The sequence below is a fragment of the Macrobrachium nipponense genome, chromosome 8, assembly GCF_015104395.2.
Source record: "Macrobrachium nipponense isolate FS-2020 chromosome 8, ASM1510439v2, whole genome shotgun sequence".
In the NCBI taxonomy this organism is placed as follows: Eukaryota; Metazoa; Arthropoda; class Malacostraca; order Decapoda; family Palaemonidae; genus Macrobrachium; species Macrobrachium nipponense.
In genome coordinates this window covers 82,780,982-82,797,956 of record NC_087203.1, presented here as the reverse complement: position 1 = coordinate 82,797,956, position 16,975 = coordinate 82,780,982, and the positions used below count along the sequence as shown (strand labels likewise).

Sequence of the window (16,975 nt, the reverse complement as noted above, 5' to 3'; positions counted from 1 at the left end):
TATCCCGTCTCCTTACCTCTCGGTCGTCAGAGGTTCTCTCCCAAGAAGAAACATAATGCAGTCTATGCAACGTACATCCTTTAAATGCTGAATCCTGGATATAATCACGAAAACTGTTATTTTTTGGAATTAATAATATCGGCGAATGATTGACAAACGCCATTTATTTAGTGCTAAAATTCGTACATGTATATTACTTGAAATATAAAATTATATTTGCTGTCATGAGCGCCAGTTTTATATTACCTACATTTTTCATGTGTAGGAATCTTCTGACAACATCAGGCTCTAATGAAGACGTGAATTATATACCTATCGTGTTTCGATGTTGCATCTACGAAAAAAAAGTACAAGGAATCGTTACATCCAAAAGGTCTCCAGGTGACATTTTGCAGACATAAGGTGAACTGGCATCGTAGGTGGTGTATGTATATATATATATATATATATATATATATATATATATATATATATATTATATATAGACACTTTGTTTTCACAAATATTAAACCAGTAATATCGTTTAATGTCGAATCCAGTGTACCTTGGGAATAATAATAGATAATTGTATCTGTACCAGTCGAGATTCGAGCCTGGGGATTTGTTTTAGAAACAATACATAATGACTAACCATCCAGCTATACGATCTGAATTCGAACTGGCGCTTTCGTTTAGAAGCAACGTTAAATGGTGACTTTGACTACCCTATAAGCGTAAGACATATAGGCCTATATATATATATATGGCCTATATGTCTTATAACAACACCGTGATTCATATTTTAATATATATTAACCGAATATATATATATATATATATATATATATATATATATATATATATATATATATATATATATATATATGCCTATATGTCTTATAACAACACCGTGATTCATATTTTAATATATATTAACCGAATATATATATATATATATATATATAATATATATATATATATATATATATATATATATACATATATATATATATATATATATATATATATATATATATATATATATATATATATATATATATATATATATATATATATATGGCCTATATGTCTTATAACAACACCTTGATTCATATTTTAATATATATTAACCGAAAGGGATTTTTTTTAGTTGATAAGAATTTCGTCGGCTCATGGAAGTCAACCACGGAACCAAGAATTCAGGACGCACATTGAAGCGCTTTAAACCACAAGGCTGTCATGAGATAGCCTTGTGGTCTACAAACTTTGCCTGTTCCCTTAATGAGATATTTAGAGGTGGTCTTGCCCTTTTGTTTCCCAGCAGGTGTTTTAGGATGTGAATGCTAGCCCAATATTTCCAAAGTGGCTATGACCTTCATTCAACTGATTTACAGCGGCTATTGCCCTTTGGTTATCGAAGTGATTTTCATAACCATTAGACGCAAGGCCTTATTTAAGACTGATCTGTATCTCGATGAAGGGCTCATCCACATTTTCCTCCCTCCCTCTTTCCTTGCTGTTCCCGGGCCAGGGCAAGTTAAAGTGCTTTGCTCGCGCTTTACTTACTCTCACAAAATGTCCATCAATTCACGTCCCCTATCCTCTGGCGGTTTTTAGTCACGTTTTCGGTTTCTGTTTAGTTTCCATTTTTAGGTTGTTTTGATTTCTGTCTCTGGTAATTGTCCGACTGAAGTCAGTCTTTCTTGTGTTTTCGATCGTACTGAGGATTTGCTATTGATGGTTACCGGTAGTGTTGTTAGTGTCAAGTAGTTTGTTGTGAATGCATGGCGCGGGTAATTGGCGCGGACTACATTTATTTCTTTGCATTTATCATCAATCATAATTTCTTGCTACTCGTGTACTTATGGGCTACGAATCCTTTTATTTTATTGTCATTGCAAGTTATGAAAGGCGGTTTAAAGAATTCGCGTATTCATTTTTATTACTATTTGTGGTGTTTGTGACCTTTTCGCATACTCTTAGGTAACAAAAAGTTGTTCTCTACGTACCAGCCCTTTTATGCAGTGCTTTGTTCATGTTTCTCTTTAATGAATCATACCTGTTCTTTTAGGTGACTTATAGAAATATGTACATAAAACCTAGAGGGGCGCCTTAGATGTGATTGATAATGAAATAATCATTGATTATGTGAAGCGTGACAATTATTGCTTTATATTTCGTGGTTCGTTATGTTATGTTTTTAAGTATATACCGTTCTCGACATGGCCCTTATTTCGTACTTCTCGTCTATTGTGAAATTTATTTATAAATTTCATTGAAAGTTATGATATTTTTCAAGTTTTTTTTGGGAAAAGACTAATTTAATATAGACGACCAATAAGTTTAGGAACATTGTTATTGATTAATAGTTCGAATTGTTTACGTGTTCCAGTCACAGGATGATGTTTTAAGTTACTTAAAAGTAAGCTTCAAAGAGTCATTACCTCCCCGGGGACAGAATATAATGTTTGTTTAAAGTTTAAAGTTTCTTCATGGACCGGGAAAATAATTAGGAGTAAAATAAATTAGCCCTACTTAGCAGGTGGCCGATTCTTCAATGTAATACCGCTAATGGCTCTTCTCCTTCACCTATCGAAAGTCAAACTCATATTCCGGTAAATATTCTGCAGTATTTACACATAGTTCTGTAGATTGGCTGTCTGTTTCTTGTCTGTTCAGTAGTAATTATATAAGTTTTATTCATGCCTAATCTGATTGAAAGTCTGTGTATGCAAGAGATAAACGCTTTTGGATAAGAAGTTTTGAAATCGGATATTTTATTTGGTACGATAAGCAATATTTCGATCGTTTTAGTTCACTTTTAGCTATATTATCTTATTTACTTAGGATTAGTTCTTTAAGCAAATATGTTGAGAAAACACTTCAAACTGATTAAACGTTTTGTGCAGAGTTTGATAATTATAAATACTTACGCCGACTGACGTCTCTTCATGGTATAGTTAACAAAACATTATTGTGAATTATGGCACTCTATAGCGGCTTGGTGCTTACAGCTATGAATCTGGATGAAGCCTCGGAGCTAACCCAGTAAGAATTTGTAGTGCTTAGACGGACTTGTATTTTAAAATTCTGCTTTTGAATATGTATTGTATATCACTGGAACCTCTCTGTATAGTTTTATTTTTAAATGTGTTTGTACGGTTACATAACTGTGGAGTTGTCTCGCCACAGGCCACATTACTTCAACATTTGTCCATATTTTGAGACGAAAATCTAAATCCAGTGATGAATAACTGAATTGTAATTTGAACGCTGCTGTTACTTGCTTTTGTTAGCTAATTCGTCTAGGGTGTAATTATTTTTGTTGCGTTCCTTCTGCATCTCTTGTGACACCAGATAACTTACAGTGAATTAATCATTGTTTATGGTTTTCCTTGATTTTCTACTTCTGAATCGTTTCTTCAATAGTAGGAATAACACGAATAAAAGTATAAATATTGCCTTCCATCTCATTATTTATCTTTAAACTGATATCTTCTTATTTCTGCAATTGCTCTTATTGTTAAACCTTTTGCTCTCGTAAAGGCATGGAATTTTGTTGGAGATCGTTAGTCTCTTTTTGGCGTGTTCAGTGATAATTGGGATGCCAATAATAAAGAATAGGATGACAATAATAACCATACCTCAAAGGCTTCTGCATCTTCTAAGTGATGTGTAAAAATGTATCGGATACACATTTGCCGGATGGTCTTGTATTATGAGCCAGTTGTCTCATTATACTGTGAATAACACAAATGGCTCCTCATCGCAATCCTGAGGAGTCACTCAAGGGGATGCTTCTATTTCGAAGTGATTCGGATATGATTATAGAAGAAAGGATATGGTGTGCTGGCATCAATTTATTCATTCCATCGTGTTGTTAGGTTAGGAAATGTTATCAATTCCTTATCCATAGCCTGGGAACTCATATGACTTTCGGTGACTAGTGATGAATCGCATGCCCGACGGCTACAAAGCTTAAAGATTGGCATGACTTTCTGAAACGTTAGTCTGAATTTTAGTATTCCCTTATTAAGGTTAGTCTTGAGGATTTTATTTATTCAGAAGCCAAAGCATGAAAATGGGTATTCATTTCAAAGTCAACACCATAACGTGAAATCTTTTATTCCTTTAATAACCATAGCCTGAAGACTACTATTCGCTAAGTAACCATAGCCTGAAAACTCTTAATTCACTTGGTAAGTTTAGTATGAAATCTTGTATAAATTTAGTAACCGTAGCCCAAAAGTGTTGATCTTAAGAGTGAAAAACCACATGTCCTTCAGCAGCTATGGCTTGAAGACGTGTATGCCTCATAGTAACCGTAAAAAGAGGACTTTCATTCCTTAGAATGATCCTAGAGTAAAGGCAGATGCCATGTATTAGTGATAGCCTGATGATTCATTTGATTTACCCACACAAATATTGGTGTATATATTATATATATATATATATGTGTGTGTGTGTGTGTGTGTGTGTGTATTATATATATTATATATATATATATATATAGATATATATATATATATATATAAATGTAATATGTATATATATATATCTATATATCTATCTATCTATCTATATATATATATATATATATATTATATATATATATCGAGCTACAAATGTCCTTTAATATCTAATTCGCTTTACCTCAGAATTAATAATTCCGAGGTAGAGCGAATTAGATTTAAAGGACATTTGTAGCTTGATGTATGTGTATGAATCACGGTAATATGATATGACTCATACATATATATATATATATATATATATATATATATATATATATATATATATATACTATATATATATGTGTGTGTGTGTGTGTGTGTGTGTGTGTGTGTGTACGTATGTAATATATTAGGTGTGTATATTTAAATCGGCAGTAATTTCATTCAATGAAAAAGTCACTTGGTGAGGCAGACCACGCAAGCCGGCCCTTATACAGAGCCATACAGGGCCACGTCTGAGAGAGGGTCTTGAGAGGCGAAATTTGCCTTTTATTCGTTGCCTCAACTCGCTCAGGCTTTCCCAGATGCCGGAGTAACGCATTTGCGGAGCGATGCTTAGAAATCTCACATTTTACATCAACTCAGTTAGAGAATTTAAAAACGGTGTAAGATTGTGTGATTGTATGGTCATGTGTGTTTCTAGGTGCGTTTTTCAAGGTGTGCATGTTTTTGTCTAGGTACATATGAAGTTCTTTTTTTTTTGTCTGAAATTGCAAATTTGAGTACGTATTTTTGATTGCGTGTTGTTTGTATGATTGATTGGGCGCGCAAACGTTTTCGCTTTTTATTTACAAATTCATGATGGGTATGTAAATGTTTTGGGTGTTTTCGTTTTACAAATAATAACAGATTTGTATACCAGAATATTCCCAGTGTCAGTGTTCAAGATCTCTTTTAATAATAATAATAATAATAATAATAATAATAATAATAATAATAATAATAATAATAATAATATTGATTATAATAATAAATTATTATGGATGTCCATGACGAAGGGCTAGGATAAATAAGAATATCCAAGAAATGTGTTACAGTATACGAGTATGGACATATATTCAAGTTCCATAAACAAAATTCAGCTGGAATGTAATCATTTACAGCTATATGTATGTATGTGTGTATATATATATGTATATATATATATATATATATATATATATATATATATATATATATATATATATTGTTAGTGTGTTGTGCGTTGAATATATATATAATATATATATATATATATATATATATATATATATATATATATATATATATCTATATATATATATATATATATATATATATATATATATTATTGTTAGTGTGTTGTGCGTTGAATATATATATATATATATATATATATATATATATATATATATATATATATATATATATATATATATCTATATATATATATATATATGTGTGTGTGTGTGTGTGTGTCTTATCTCATCACCGTGATTCATATACACGCATTAAGCTACAAATATCCTTAATATCTAATTCGCTCTACCTCGGATTAATACATTTTCGTATATGTTGACCGAAGGGAATTGGTTCCAGCTGATAAAAAATTCGTCGGCTCATGGGCGCGAACCACGTAACCAAGAGTTGGGGGAGTACAGGGAAGCGCTTTTACTCGTGGAGCTATCACGAGAGGTATAAGTTAACGCCGCCTCTCACCTACAAATCCCTGCTTACCTAACTTTCGTGCGGCATTTGCTGAAACATTCATTAGAATGGGTAAACCTAAGGAAGTAGCAGGACACATCGGAAAGTTTTTTTTAGGAAACTTTGAGTGTATTGGAAGATGAGGTTACAATGTGGTGACGGATGATTGTGCCTACTCTTTTCTATGGAAGTGAAGTGTGGATGTCGAGTACGAATGAAAGAAAAGTGGTGGAAGCTGTAGAGGGTAAGTGTTTTAATAATAAACTAAACAAAAAGATGGATCAAAGTGTACTGATATGGTTGAGTCACGTAAAGAATGGCAGATGATATCTTAGAGAATAGGTGTATACATTTAGAAGAGTGAGGAGGAAGGAGGAAAGGTAGGCTTAGAAATGCTGAAAAGATGACATGAAATTGGTATTAGAACGGAAGCGAGGGAATGCTTGCAAGGTTCAGGGGTATGACTGTGCTTGTCAGGGTGTTTGCCGCGCTATTGATAAGCCCTCTGTTTATGTGTATGAAGTCGCCGAATGGTGTACAGGTTTTTTCTCAGAGGGTGTATTCATGATTCAGCACGAATTTGGCAGTAAGCAATGTCTTTTCTTTTTAGGGGCTATCTCCCGTTAGCGGAGACGGCATAATGTTATTTATATGTGTGTGTGTTGGTGTTTGTGTGTGTGTGTGCGCGCGCGGGCGCGCGTGTGTGTATGTGTGCACACGTGTGCATGTAAATATGACAGTAAAGGCGACGCCAAGGCCGGGATACTCATGAGACAGAACCTGTGATGGATTAGAAAAGTTGTTCCTCGGAGGACAGGAAGGGTAATTAAGGAGAGCACTGAATTTGGCGAAAGTAAATTATTCAATTAATTTTGAATGATAAGCAGGGTAAGGAGATTTCTGTAAAACTGTATTTCATTCATCTTCTGTAAAGTACATCTGTGTAAAAGGCTTAATTTGAAAAATTATACTTTTCTCTCTCTCTCTCTCTCTCTCTCTCTCTCTCTCTACTACTACTACTGTTACTAGTACTACATACTATACTTCGCGAATTTAAATGTAAAATATAGATTAGTCATTCAATAGTACATCAACGGAAATGATACATACATATTTATAGATATATATATAAATATATTGTGTATATATATATATATATATATATATATATATATATATATATATATATATATATATATAGATATATATATATTATATATATATATAATAATATATATATATATATATATAGTGCCATTTCTGTTTCATTGGAATATAGTAGCCTTCGTTCACATCAGATGATTACAAACATCATAACAAATCGTCACATTATTCATTCGTCGCCCTTATGACATACAAACCATTCATTATCATTCTGATATGATTCATCGGTGTTTTTCGGCAAATCTACGTAGACTCTTCTGTCGTTCCTGGTTTCCTTAAAACTACGAGTCTCACACCAAACTCCCAAGATGGGTTACAATTCTTTCAGCATAGGCTTTTGTGATTGGCTTTTTACCTTTATGGGTACGGCTTCAAATATGATAAGTGGATGCAATAATGATAAATCATTTCGCAATCCTGGTGCAGTCTTGATCATTCATCTCCCCGCTAAGTACTGATGCTTCTCTTTAAAGGTCAACACATTTTATGAAGTTAAGTCATCTTTTTTTTATGATTATGCTAAAGATTTCCACATTTCTTGTGTAATTCAGTTAGTAGCATCTATTTCGTTCCAGTGAGAGGACTCGTGCAATCAGTCTCCTACGTCTTGAAATTATGCATATAATTATCGTTCGTGCCTCAGTTATTCAGGTTTTATGTACATGTTTGTTTGTCTTTATATATTTTTCACAATAATTTATGTGGAAGTTATGACGGCTGTTGCAATAATTTCATTCGTTTCATTATATAATTCTTTTCTTGCAATATTTTAACAGTATTATTGTTTATTATTTACGCCGTTATTATTAGCATAATTCGTTATATTTTTATGTTTCAAATCAAATATTGATAACCACTGGTGTTATAACGTGTAAATAAATCAGTCAACCACCACAATTTTCCTTCTTCTTAGGAACATTTCTTTGTTACGTTAATAACTGCTAAGCCATTGCGCATTAAGTGTAATGATCGACTTTCATGTATGAAGTGATATATGATTACGTCTAATGAAATGTATTTCAATTGAGTTATGGTGATAGGCGAATGAATATTTTGAACGTCTTGAAAGAGACATTTAATTAATGATCAAGATTACATATTTTTTATTTAGACGGTCACACTTAAGGATACATTATGGACAACATTGTGTTGATGACTTTTTCTATTAAAATAGTTTTGCCGAGAGAATGATATCTGATGGACGACTACTCGTATTTCAATTTTAAATTAGACTGGAAACGACAGCAAATGAAAGGTCAGTTAATAGACTCGATATATGCATACAGTACGTAAACAGTAACATAAGATAGACTCTTAATGGCTGACTATTTCAAGCAGAGCGCCATTACAGAAAGACTGGCTTTATTTTAATCAATAAGCATTAAAAAAACAACCCTCCGGTGATAACGTCAGAAAAATAACGCTAATCAACGGTTTATATCACAAAGATAAAAAAAAATACCATCAACAATCGTAAAAAAGAATCGATTCTTTTAGAATCTTGGTTTTTCCAGTGTCGTCTGACATTTCTAGCTCAAGATTATTTTTCACTCCACTGTTAAAGGTTAGGAGAGTGTTCCTCATGCCGTGTAGCATTTATGGGAATTTTGATCTCCCTTTGGACTGCCTTTGGACTGATGCTGCGTTGTTAATGGTGTCTAATAAAGGCAATATTTTTTTTGTATTGTTTACTTACTAAATGAAGCCCTGCAGATCGCAGTTGGAAAGAGTAGAGGATGTGCATTGGCAGGTCGCGAGAAAAAGTGTGAATGGAGATGCACCAATCAATGTTAGCTTGGTTATGACGATTACTTAACACTGAAATGTTAATCTTAAAAATATTGTAAGTTAGCCTTGAGCAAAACTCTTATGACATAAATACATTAGTGTTAGAAATGACAGTAACTTTATACTTAGCGGAATAAAAGTATAGTTACCAGTTATGAAAGTGCAGGATAGAAATAGAAATAAAACTGAATAATATTGATAAGAATTTGGTAGCTGATTTATAAAAGCTAATTAGGAAAAAAATATGTTAGTTATGGGGTAAAATATTAGAAGAGTAAAGGGACAGAGTCAATACTCGTTTAGTTGTTGGTTAATGCACAGGTCATCTTTTTACGTATAAGCACGAGAAAAAAAAAGGTGAATAAGATGAATATATGCTATTGAATGAAGTGAATCGTTGAATATCTAAGTGTCAATATTATTCCTCATTACAAGGAAACATGAAGATGCATATTTGATGAAATTTAGTAGTTCTTTGCTTATGAATAAAAGTTGTTCTTTGAGTAATTGAAACGCGCTCGTGTTGTTACAAATGCTAAGGTCACCACTTTGTTTATATATACATACTGTTATATATATATATACCATATTATATATATATATTATATATATATCGTATATATTAATATATTTATATATATATATATATATATATATATATATATAATATATATATATATATATATATATATCACCAAAACGTACGCCTCCTCTTCTATAGATGTGGTGCAATGAAGGTAAGACCTTTAGTCTTTCAGCAAGTCCTTAAGGGTCAGGCCTTGCTACCTCGCACCCGTTTTGGAACAGCTGTATCCTTATCAGCAAGCTATAATTATATATATACATTATATAATTCAGTATGATATATCTCTCCTCTATTTCAGTTCTTTGAATATTCTTAATGAAAGTTGAAATGAATCTTTCACTTTTATCATTGTTGGGGGTGTTTTTTGGTTTTTGCAAACCTTTTCTGGAGAGATTGCATTGTTAAAACTGCCAACTAGGTCTTTAAAAAAATAATTAATATATTGTCAATAAGTTTTAATTTCTTTTCTTCATCCCTGTTATTGAAGCTTTATGCTGCAGTTATTCGTTTCTGTTTGGGGCATTTCTTACGTACATACTTGCAGTAGTTTGTCTTTTGTCCCTAAGACAGTATGCTTAAGCAATGTCCCAATCGCTACCATTTCCTCATGTCTGGATCTCCTTACCTTAACAAAGTGATTCTGATCACTGCTTTATTAAACTTGCGTTAATGTATATTTACATGAATGTATATATATATATATATATATATATATATATATATATATATATATATATATATATATATATATATATATATATATATATATATATATATACACATACACCCACTGAGCAATTTCACGCTAGACTAGTTTATACATTATGACTTACTATCTAGAAATCGGCAATGTGAATGTAAGACATCACTATAAAATATATATCAAAGGTTACCAAAGGGGCCTCCATGAAGCGGGCTGGTTCTGCCCATGAAACGGGGCTGGGTCTGCCCGTAGACTTTGTAACTAGATGAACTTGATGCATTTATTGGTATACATATGACTTATCTGCAAAAGAATACTGTAGAGGTAACACATCAATGGCACCAAAACGGGTGGAAGTAGGGAAGGAGGTGACAGAGAGAGAGAGAGAGAGAGAGAGAGTGGAGAGGGTGTTAGGGAGGAAAGAGGGAAAAAGTCCCCCCCCCCCCCCCCCCCCCCCCCCCCCCCCCCCCCCCCCCCCCCCCCCCCTCCCGGGCAGCGCCGGGTGGGTTAGCTAGTGTTTGTAGTATAAACATATGTATATATATATATATATATATATATATATATATATATATATATATGTGTGTGTGTGTGTGTGTGTGTGTGTGTGTGTGTGCGTGCTTATTTTTTTCTCAACTTAGGCCGAATCCTCAAAGAGGTGATGGCTGCAGAAAAAAATAATGACCAATGCCATATTTATGCCTAAATTGGTGAATCGTGGATGAACCTCTTGTGCAAAAAACCTTCACAGCATTAATTTCTTAAACTCATACGCTGAAGGTTTATCAGAATTGCTTCAAATGCGCCCCCATCCGGCCCGCCCCACGTACACACACACTCACTTTACCATTCATTCCATTTTTTATACTCGAACTCTTTTGATATTAAGGTTCTTCTTTCCCAATATCTCATTCACAACTACTATTCAACCCTCCCTTGATCTTCCCGCCATAAATATACAAATGTACATGCCTACATACACGCACGCATATATATATATATATATATATATATATATATATATATATATATATATATATATCATATATAATATATATAGTTCTCTTACGCTTTTTATGGTGACAGGTAAACATTTTCATTGCCAGGAAGTTTATTCCAGAAATGTATGCTTGTACTTTCAGTGGTGCGGTTTTTGAGAAGAAATTTGAACCCCCCATTCTTATTCTTATATCTTTTCATGGCGACACTGTGTTCTGGTTATTTTGTAACTAAATAAACGTAGCGTTGAAACAGAACTCCTCTTCCCCATCAGATGATTTTGTTGTGATACTCTGGTATATTGTATAATTATGCCTCCGCTCGCTCTATAGTGCCAGAGAACAGTAGCATCAAAATTCACCCCTTTCATCACTTCTGACATTTATTAATATTTATACCGGGTTAATAGGAGAGGCGCCCTGTTTTAATAGCCATGACCACTGATAGAATGATGCATTAACTGTTCTCACTGTCGATCTCTCATGATGCAGTGCTGCTTCTGTTGTTACGATATGGACGTTCACTTACACACATACATACATACATACCTTTAGGTCTTAGCAAGTCTTTGGAATGAAGATGGTTGCTCAAAGCTCTTCTCCACTCTGTGCACATCCCTCCACGGTAAGATTTCATTGTGTACCGTCATGATTCCGAGACACGGCACAATACTTAGTGCAAGTCCTGACAGATACCGTTGTCCTCTGTTGGCCTAAGTAGGGAGCCATGCACTTGGTAGTTACTCGGCTGACGTCGGTTGCTCTTAGGTGGCATTGGGCGTGTGCTCCGTTACAGTCCCAAAATTGCTAGCCGAAAACCAAAGGAAAGCTCCCTCCAGAGAGGTCTGCTGAGGGGCAGGAGTTGTTGTTTGTGTGTTTGTATGAACGTATATATATATATATATATATATAGTATATATATATATATATATATATATATATATATATATATGTATGTATGTATACATATATATACGTATATATATAATGTGTGCGTGCGCGGGCGCGTGTACTATATACATATGTACTAGCCGGCTCCCCCAGCTAGCACCTAGCGGTGGGCAACCGTAAGTCACCAATGTTTGAACTTTAATATCATCCTTATTTTTCATCGGAAAAGAAAAGTAAGAGCCTTTTTGGAATCCTCGTGAGGATTTCTGACATAACTCTGTTCATTTCTCTACAACTAATATTAAAGAAGTTAGTATGGCCGGATATTCGGATCTAAACGGCACCCGGGAAAAAGCCGTCATATAAAATCATCGTTAGTTATTATCGCAGAAAAAAGTGAGAACATATTTGGAATCCTCGTGGAAAGCTGTATCAGAATCATGCTATCTTTTTTCTCTATGAATAATAATAAAGAAGTTAGCATAGCCGGTTATCCGGATCAAAACGGTATCCGGTCAAACATCATTCCCTATAAAGTCTACATTATGTTCTGACTTTGGTTCAACTCGGTCCAGTAGTTTCGCCGTGTATAGCAAAAATAGTACGCATATACATTCATACTTAGTCGGACCATCAGCTTTATGTATAAGATGCTAATATATATATATATATATATATATATTATATATATATATATATATATACATACACACACACACACACACACACACATATATATATGTATATATATATATATAATATATATGTATAATATATATATATATATATTATATATATATTATATATATATAATATATATATTGTATGATATATAGTTCATCTTAATATTAGCAGGCCATAATTACAGGGCGTAATTAGAAAGCTTATTGATTCATGCTTGATACTATTATGAAGACATTCTTAAAAATAATATGCAATGATGGTTTCTAATCCCGGTATAAATCAAAATATAAAAGAGTGTTACCACAATCGTTTTTTATATAATGTACATAGTCATGAGAAAGAGTCCAAAAACCCCTTTAACTTTTTTTAGGAAACTTCCATAGATTAAATACGCGCAGAAAATATGCCTATAAAAGAGAAAAAATAGTAAAATTTACTATAGAATATAAAATAAGCTAAATTATTTAGAAATACACCTCTGTTCTGTATGAAAAGTAGGCAGTTGAAGCTAAATTGTACAATCCAGAAGGTATATTAATATACATTAATAATTCATCTACAAATTACACAGATGCAGTAAAAAAAAGGTGATATATGAGAAAGTCAATGATCGAGAGTATGAATGTTTGATCTAAAATCAATATGTAGCGAGAGGATTTTATGATTTAGAAAATGCGTAAAATTGCCATGAGTATCGTGTTCATGTTGGCAGTTAGTGACATATCCCTTTGACTGGGCTTTGTAAAGATCATTTTTATGGCAAGAACTGGCATGTGATGTTATCGGAAGCTGCGTAGTTGTATAGTTTGCAGAATTGCGTCAAAGACAAATAATTAGATCGACCAATACGACACTTCGACAATTTCTATGCCAGCTATTGAATATTACAACATAAGAAAATATATATTTGAAGACTGAGAATCAGACTCTAATGAAATATTTTAAATATATGTGCTGTATCATGTATTTCTTTACTCTAATTTATGCTGTTTCTTTCAGAAACACGCACGTATAGACGCAATATATTTATGTGAGGTTGTTTTTATGTTTGTGCGCGGTGCTAGGCGTATGTTTTCATAATAAAAATTATTTTGTAAAATTGTAGATGTTTCAATATTAATTTATATGTAGTTGTTTTGCTTATCACTAAAAATATTTCCTTTCATTAGTTCATGTTTACCGGAAAAACTTGAACTACGTTCATTCAGATATATAAATCTTAATGACTATAACGCGGGAAAATGCATAGTTCAAATTGCTTGAATCTTATCCTTGAGTATATGTAACAAATATTACAACTGGTTAGTTTTTTTTACAAGTTACAACTTGGAATCAGAAAAGTAATTCCATTCTAAAATACGGGTTGGTTGGCTGGTTTGGTGAAACGTGTTCCAAGTCTCTCTCTCTCTCTCTCTCTCTCTCTCTCTCTCTCTCTGTAAGCTTTCATTTTGAAAACGTCTACACGTGTTTGTTGAAGTTGGCTTATATTTAGATGAAATCTGAATGTTGTGTAGTGGTTTATTTATGCTGTGTGCAATCTGGTTCCTCACGTAAATAGATATGCATCTTGTATTTACCCTAGGTTTTGTGGGAAGTGTTGGAGATAGCCCCTTTGATTTCTGTGACGTCATTCGGTGTTTACAGAGTTGTGGAGGTGTGACCAACCTACTACCTATGAGAGGAATTCACTTTTGCCCTTCATACTTAAATTTAACGGGCAATTAGAGTCAAGGCTGGGCAATTCAACCCTCCACCTGAAAGGTCTTTTCTCCCTTCAAGTTACCTTCTTATCACCAACATACCCCTGTCATGCTTTCGATTAGTGAGTTCGAGATCTGAATGATCATGGGCAGTCTCCTAATTAGTAACTTACTGCTATTCATCAAAATAAGTACATATCGTTGGTGACTGCAAACCTCTGAATAGTAAGCCCAGGCTTTTGTTAATTTCATTATCTCCTTGAATTTACGGTTTTCTCAAGTCATGTTTTGAATGAGTAAGCCGTGGCGTATGATTTGTGAGTTAATTTTTTTTTAGTAAATCAATTCCTTCTTTTGGTAAATTCTGCTTTTATGATTATTAAATCAATCATTACTATGAGGCGAATTCAATATGATATACAGTAATAACTGACATTTTTAAACATGGTCTGAATGACAAAGTACTCTACTTAGAAGAAAGAAAATTGTCATATACTAAAACACTGACACTCGATAGCGAATACTAAGCTGGAAAGGCCCCCCACCCACCAATGATAATAAATAAATAGATAAGTAAAATCATAAATAAATAAAAAGTAGTGGGAATGAAGATAAATGTCAACACTTATGTATTTGTGTCTTATTTGTAGTGTATTTGCTTTGAATTTCGGAAGTTTTACAACGAGGTTCTTTAATACTTTCCCTGCGACGTGAGTGAAAACAATGGCGTGCCGTTTTCCCTGCCGGCAGTTAAAACGTGAATGAAGGAAACCCGTATTTCTAAGTTCTCATGCAACACCGCCCCATGATTTCAACTCAGTCTACGGAGAGCTTTATTTTGTTCAAGCGAGAGTTAGAATATAATGTTTTACATGAGTCATCTCACCTTAGAACTGCAAGTCAGTATTATGTTAATATTAGTTTTATTTTTTTTAAGATTCTTACTAGTAATAGGCTTTTGAGGAATAATGTTTACATACGTTAAACATCTTTAAATATGGAATCTTGAGGAGAAAATATGTTATTTCATCCTTATATATATATATATATATATATATATATATATATATATATATATATATATATATAATATATATATATATATATATATATATATATATATATATATATTGGCTACATTAATTTTTTGGGCTAATGCGATTTCATTGTGCACTCACTGATAAAAGACAAACCTTCTATTTGTACATTTGAACCTCAGACCTTTGACTCGTAACACTAACATTATATTGGAAAAATTGTTGGCCTAGCCAATCAGCTGGTTCTAGGTGAGGGCGCTGCCTGTAATAATAATTATAATATACATGAATTACGGATTCGTACTGGAAAAGAAATTATCAATGAATAATCCAAATAGAAGTTTTTGCGCATCGCAATCCGGATTATATTGTCTATCATGTGAAAAAGATACGTTAGCCTTGCAATTTTCAAAAGAAAACTGAAAATATATACGAATTTTAGAACTCATTATTATTATTATTATTATTATTATTATTATTATTATTATTATTATTATTTTTTATTTATTATTATTATTATTATTCACAAAAATCTCATAGTAGCATGAGTCACTAAAATGGTGAAGAAATCCAGTGGTGTAAATTTTAAAAGTACAAATATAATAGAAATATATTTACAAACGACAGATTTCGAGAACCTACTCGATTCTCCTTATCAATCTGATTGAAAAGGAGACTCGGGCAGGATTTGGTCACCATTATTATTATTATTATTATTATTATTATTATTATTATTATTATTATTATTATTAGTTCTTTTTTTTGTAAGAAACACCATATTCTTTGGAAGCTTGAATTTCAAGTCAGTGGGCCCGCTGGGCTTGTTCCATATGAATAGGGTCCATTTTTTTAATAATAGTAATAATCATACTGTTTAAGTTAATGTTCTTATGAACGTAACTTATTCACATGTGTCTGTATCAAAGAATTGCGTAATTATATTATATATTATTTTTTATTATAGCCCCACATTGAGAAAGAGCAAGCAGAGAGAGAGAGAGAGAGAGAGAGAGAGAGAGAGAGAGAGAGAGAGAACGCAATCAATTCCATCATCAAGACTTTACTCAGTTTCCCCTTCTCGACACGTTCGGACTGTAACTTAACCCAACATTATTTTTTCTATTCTCTTTCACCCGGAACTTTCGAGCATTAAGAAATGGAACGAGTCAGCGGTTTTTTTTTTTCTTTTTTTTTGATGCCGTCACTTGAAGATATTTGCTGACGATTATAAATAGATTTATTTTGCACCTACTTCCTTTTCACACG

At 32.9% G+C, this 16,975-nt stretch overlaps 1 protein-coding gene across 2 annotated transcripts in view; it reads left to right on the top strand.

The window, feature by feature from the left end:
* The window catches only part of LOC135222889 (lachesin-like), a 599,243-nt gene that overhangs the window by 39,058 nt on the left and 543,210 nt on the right, over positions 1 to 16,975 (top strand). The gene's annotated exons all lie outside the window — the stretch shown is intronic.